The sequence below is a fragment of the Haliaeetus leucocephalus genome, unplaced genomic scaffold (genome assembly GCF_000737465.1).
Source record: "Haliaeetus leucocephalus isolate CR32 unplaced genomic scaffold, Haliaeetus_leucocephalus-4.0 Scaffold328, whole genome shotgun sequence".
NCBI classification, from domain to species: Eukaryota; Metazoa; Chordata; class Aves; order Accipitriformes; family Accipitridae; genus Haliaeetus; species Haliaeetus leucocephalus.
In genome coordinates, this window is record NW_010972764.1 from 3,592,082 (window position 1) to 3,598,597 (window position 6,516).

Genomic DNA, 6,516 nt, shown 5'->3' on the forward strand with positions numbered 1-6,516 from the left:
ATTTTTTCTAGTTATCTTGAGGATTCTTCTTCCCTCATTTTTAAGGAAAGGTGCTGTGTCTGATACTCTTTAAGACCCTGAGACCCTGCCCAACGTGAAGTGCTCCAAAACACTGATCTTGTTTGGGAGATTGTTCTCAGCATTCAAAGGTATATTTCATTTCCAAACCCACAGGAGACTTCAGGATATTTCTGTTGGGCTATAATTTCAGCCTGTCAAGATTCCTCTGAATGGTGGCGACACCATCTGGTACATCACTCTTCCCAGTTTTGTATCATCTGCCCGTTCACTGAGGGTGTACTCTGTCCCATCATCCAGTTCATTAACGAAGATGTTAGTATTTGACCAGTGTTGAGCCCTGGGGTACACCACTTATGACAGGCCTCCCCCCGACTTTGTGCTGCTGACCGCAACCCTCTAAGCCTGGCAGTTCTCCCAGTTTTCATTCCATCTCACTTTCCATTTATCTAGCCCATACTTTATCAATTTGTCTGTGAGGATCTTATGGGAGACAGTCCCATAACTAAAGTCTATAGTAAAGTCAAGATAAACAACGTCCACTTCTCTCCCCTCATCCACCAAACCAGTCATCTCATTGGAGAAGGCTGTCAGGCTGGTTAAGCACATCCCCTTCTTAAATCCATGCTGAAACATGACAATGGCACAAAAATTTCAGATTTTCAGAGCTGATAGTGATGCCATTAGGTAACCCTTTTTCATCAATGTAATAAGTACTTACATTTGGTATATAGGGGGCTATATAGGTGTGTATATCCAAGAATATCTCAGAAAGCCTCAGCTTCCATCACACCTGAGTCACTACAGTCACCTCAGTCCCTCAGTTCGCCTGTGTCACTTTTGACTTCAGTGACATCTGTTATTTACATGACACTATTCCCCTCAGTCACTGACCCAAGCCTGTCTGTCACTTGATCAGCTCCTTTCAGCTCCTTTCAGCAGCCGCTTTGCTCGTGCCAACTCAGGTTAGTCAGCTCCTTCAGGTGGACCTGCTGGGCAGTCACCTACTGCCACCATCATCTCCCTCAGCTCCACTAACGACAAGGTGTATGACGGAACTGGTCTCTAAAGCAATTTCTACAAAAATTTCTTTTGAATTTAAGATTGTTTAAAAAATTCGGTATTTCTAAATATAGAAATCCATTTCGCTGAAATAGTTAATAATAAAAGTTTCTGTAACTGAAGATTAGTGACCATTTTTACAGGTATTAGCTATGTGAAAGTTTAAGCATAGAAGCATTTTCTCTTCCCAACTTAATTTATAGAAAACAGCTGTTGCTTTACTAATTCTGGGTGGAATGAAAGGATTATTCGCATATCATGCTCTTACTTGTGTGTCTAAATAAATTCAGGAGAGTGCTTTTGGGAATAACTCCAGAGCTTGATATTCTGTTTCCCAAAGTGGTCACAAGACACCTTGGGAGAGAGAAGAGAGCAAGCTTACATCCTATTTTTGATTAATACTATCCCAGGCTCTGACCTTCTTCAGCTCAGGCAATTTTTAGAGCCTATTGTCGTGGTGCCACCAGGGCTGGTGGCTCTGTGGGGCCAGGGCTCCAGGGGCTCTCCAGGGGGGTGACAGCCAGGACCCGTCCCACCACCCCAGCCAGGAGCAGGGCAGCTGGGGGGACACTGGGGCAGCCCCAGCCCTGCCATCAGGCACCTCCCTGTAAACAGGGATGGGCCAAGGCCAGGTTTTCTCTGCCTAGGAAATCACAGCAGAAGTTCCTTCCAAATCCTTCTCCAGCCTTTCTCTAACCCCATGAAAAGTTGTTGAATCCGCAGCATTGTTCAGCAAAGGGATCCACAGGTTTTCTGCCTGTTGCGTGAAGAATAACTTTCAAGTATTTGTTCTGAAGCTGGCTCCCACTAGCTTCATCTGATGGCCCCAGTACTTGTATTTGGAAACCATAGTGAACATTGAACCCCTATCCATTTTCTCCATGCCACTCACAATTTTGTAGACTTCTATCATATCTTGTTCTGCAGAAGCACCTCTTCTCCAGCCAACTCAATTGTTCTCCTTATGGAAGCCATTCTAGTTCTTTGATCGCCCTGCTGCCTGTCTCTTCCTTTCTCTAGTTCTTATATGTCTTTTTTGAGATGGAAGAACCAAAGCTGCACAGGATATTCAAGGTGTGGGCAACCAGTCTATACAGTGGTGTAATTATATTTTCCATTTTGCTCTCTATTCCCTTCCTGAAAATTTCTAGCATGTCCTTTGCTTTGCTGACTGCTGCTGAGCACTGAGTGGATGTTTACATGTAATTCTTTATTATAATTGCGGGATCTTTTTTCTCAGTGGTAAGGCTTTAGGATCCAAATGTTTTTAAGGACTGATCTTGGACAGGGGATAAGTCTTCAGACATGATAAAACAAAAATAAAACATTAATGGATACTGCCTTACTTGGTAGCATTGCAATCCATTCACCTTCCCTTAGAAATACCACCAGCAGTAATTGTTCACCCAGCGTGGATAAAACCTGTAACAACACCTACGATGGCTTTGTACAGCACTGAAGATAAATTTTGAGCAATACCAAATAAAAAAGTATAAGATCACAGTGGGACAAAAGAAATACATGACTGTACACATCCAAAACCACAAGTTCATAGTTCCGTGAGTTAACCTGTGACATATCCAAATCACTGTCAAGCTTTTAAGAAAATAAAGAATTTCAAATCTTATTCTGGTTTACATTAACACCCTTTTACTTGAATCCAGCACAGTAAAAATAAACAGCCCACTTCTGTCACTTGTATCTGACCTAAATGATTCTATGATTCAATGAATGCCCCCCCAAAATGATAGTAAAGCGGGATAATCCCATTTTTTTTATTTTTGCATAAACCAGCCACTAGAGGGGGAGATAATCCCAAACACTCGAATGCATCTAATCCTGGCTAGCAGAAATGCTACATTTGAGTCTACTATCTAACTATCACCATGACCACAAGTCCAAAATTTACTTTTTTTTTTACAGTACAATACAAGTATTCAGCTACAATGAATTACATTGAATTTCTTGTTATTAGGTTGCCCAGCAGATGAATCAGGAGAGCTTTGCCAGAGCAAAGCCTTTCCTTAGAAGGCTCTGTTTATTTATTTATTCAGTAATCGACAGGTCATTTTTAAATTGTAATTTCTCAGTAAAAGTGAATCGATTTTGAGACTGTAAGGTTCAGCAATGTTCCTTTAAGTAATCTTAAATTTGTAGGAACTGCAGCAATCTTAGATTCACTAATTATAACAGACCTCAAAACTACGACATGTTGCACTTGTACAGTCGTACCCTTATTGAGACAATAAGAAAGCATATTACAAATGCAAGCAGCCAGATTATGACACTTACATCAAACATCAATTTATTAACCAAACGGAAAATCGAGCTGTACTATCTATTGCGATCATGAAAAAAATCCTAGCCCACAGTAAGGAAAATAAGGAAGATTTACACTGTGTTGTATCACAAAGCAATCAAGACCAATGGTTCTCCATAGGACAGGAACATATTAATTACGTACAACTATGATGCTAATAAACATTGTCAAACACAATATAGCTATGATGAAATCTTCATCTGAGGCAGCCATGGTCACACTTGATTATGGGAGGATCTACTTCCAATTTTATTGTAACTTGTTAGGCAAATTTGTGAGGCTGACATGAGATAGTATGTTATCGTAGTTCTGGAAAGGTAATCTGTCAAGCAAAACTAAGGAAGATGTGCCCCCGCACAGACCTGTACATCCACGTACCAGCTCCACGAGTTCCCTGGTGTCATTTGCCCCCCCATCAATTGGGGAGGGGAAATGGCAGGCCTGCAGAGACTGATTACCCACCACGATAACTATTATCACCAAGGTGAAGAACTGAAAGAACATTTTGTGTCTTTTAGCATCCCACATGAGTGGCCAGGAAGAACCACAAATTATTATTTTTTTGTGACTTTTTGCCTGGGTGATGTAAGCATCCAGAACTATTCTGTCTTCCACCTAGAGATAAAACAGTGATTTACAAAGAGATGAATATTATTAAACAATACATATGTATAGATGCAAATATACATTATAAAAATATATTCCCTTGTGCATGACTGTCAGGTAACAAAAATTAGCGCACATTTATTTCTCAGAGGGGGAAAAATAAATATTGAGGAAAATGACACTTACATCAAGACAGGAGGCCCAAGCAGTAGTCATAAAGAGAAATTATAATTGTGATAGAGATCAAAAGGGCAAGAAGTGGGAACTGGAAAGGTGTTATGGTCAATCTCAGAAACAGGCAGGAATTTTTCAGTGAAGAAAGTTTGGGCTTACGGGGAGATAACTCACTCACGAAACATACTTTAAGGAAGAGAAAGGGAAACTAACCTGTTGCTGGAGCTATAAATCTGATCTCTTTTTAAAAAGCAACAAATGAAAAATTTATTCCAGTTTTCTGAAGGCAGGAGACCAAGTGACTGATTTTCCCATGCCCTTTGGTGGGGGTGGGGGCTACGCCGAGTAAATCTGACATGGTAGGAGTGGGGAGCATTGATAACAATTTAGAGGAGCAGCAGCTCTCTGGGAATACACTCTCCTGTCTCTCCTCACTGGTTCTCGGCAAAGGGGGAACAAACAGCTGGAGGAAGGAGAAGCGGTAGAGCACTGGGAGCAGCAGAGAAGTGCCTGGAGGACTGATCCAAAAGTGTCCGTGCTGAGAAAGATGAGAAGAAGCCCTGAAATCAAACAGTATTGTTCATGAGGGGTGGAGATCCTTTTACCTAGGAAAACTGTCTGGTAGCTGGAATAGCTAATGTTACAGAATATAAAAGTCTGCATGTGATTGCTTTCCAGCTGCTAAAGAAAACCTTTAAAAAATGAAACGTATCAATTTTTAACAGAAGAAAAATTATTTAAACATCTACATGGCTGTGACCATGCAAACAAATCCCATCACGAAAATCTCAGTCCTTCATTGCCAAGAAAGGTCATTCCAGAACGAAGAGAAGAGGACAAAGTACAGGCTAGAGTGAAGCTCAAGAAACCCCCAGAAAGTTAGAATTTAACTGGAGATAATTCACATAAAGTCACAGAAAGGAGTTCCTCTTTGACAAATCAGACTGCTTTTGAAAAACATAGCTGAGTAACTGTGCTCCTTATTTACCTGGTCTTTTAGAGCACTTACAACCTCTTTAAAAAGCTTGTCAAAGACCTCTTTACGAAGTAGATAGATAATTACATATTGTAAGGGTCACTTAATGGCACAGATAAAGGACTAGCCTGGATAGCAAAGGCAGAGAGCAGTAGTGTAAAATAAGAGTTTGGGCTAGAGAAATATGAAGAGCCGTGTGCCACAGAGACCAGTAAATGACTGGGAGTGATTTCATTCCTCGCATGCACATCTCTGGCCAGGGCGAGGGAATATGGCTGTAAGGGAGCAGAGTCTGCTCATGACACATAACTGGGCAGAGATTCAGCACAAGGGAAAAAAGCCACGAACATCAGTAGGTCTCGGGCAGAGCAAGAGCAGCAGGATATGAGTTACTTGTGTGCTTTAATTGGGAGAAATGGTGGGATTAAAGGCAGGACAAGTAAAAATGTCGTAGCACTGCCCCGGCATTGTGCTTCCTACGGACTTTTTACTGACCAAGCACAGTGAGGGAGCGGGACTACGGGTGCTGAGGTAGGAAGTTCTCAAGTGTTTAGCACTAGACACAACTCAGGGCAGATACAGTCACCTCCAGCAGCACTTCCAAAACTTTTTTGAACAATTTTACAGATGTAAGCCTGATTTTTTTCAGTAACAAAGGCCAGGCCAAAAGAGAACATGATGCAGGAGTCTGAGCAAGTTCTCATTGGATGCTTTGGAATAATATTTATTTTTAATGTATCTAATATCGCCGTTTTACACAGATGAGGCTACACCAAAACTGAGCAAGACTTTAAACTAAAAACTTATTATTAAGGATGCTACCTTGAGGTTGAAGAGTCTACAGCTTTGGCTGTTTAAAACTACTTTTATTAAGCAATTTAACTTTGCTATTTAACAACTGTGTGTAGAACATGTGCTGTAGACTTTTTAAGGTTCATTGTTGTGCCACAGAGGCCTCTTTGTTCGTATTTTTAGATCTTCCAAATATTTGTTTACACATTTCCTGTGGAGAACATACCTTCTGTAACACTGCTTCTGCATCGGCCCACTCCTGATTTATTTTAGTATCCCCCAGCTGATGGGGGACAGATGGGTGAGGGTTGGGAGCAGAGGAATGCTGCCCTGCCTCTGACGGCTGTGGAAGCTATGCAAGCTCGCCTCCCCCAAACAGCTCTCAAACGCCTTTTGGGAAAGGGGCCAACATGACTTTCTTGGTCATCAGAAATGTTAGAGACCTACAAAAGGCTCGAGGTGAATCAGCTTTCAGTCTCGAACGGCAGGGCACAGGTCACCGAGAAGCTGTTGCTGAAGATTCCCGTCCCAGAGAGGTCATTCAAGATTGAGAAAACAATTCAGTGCG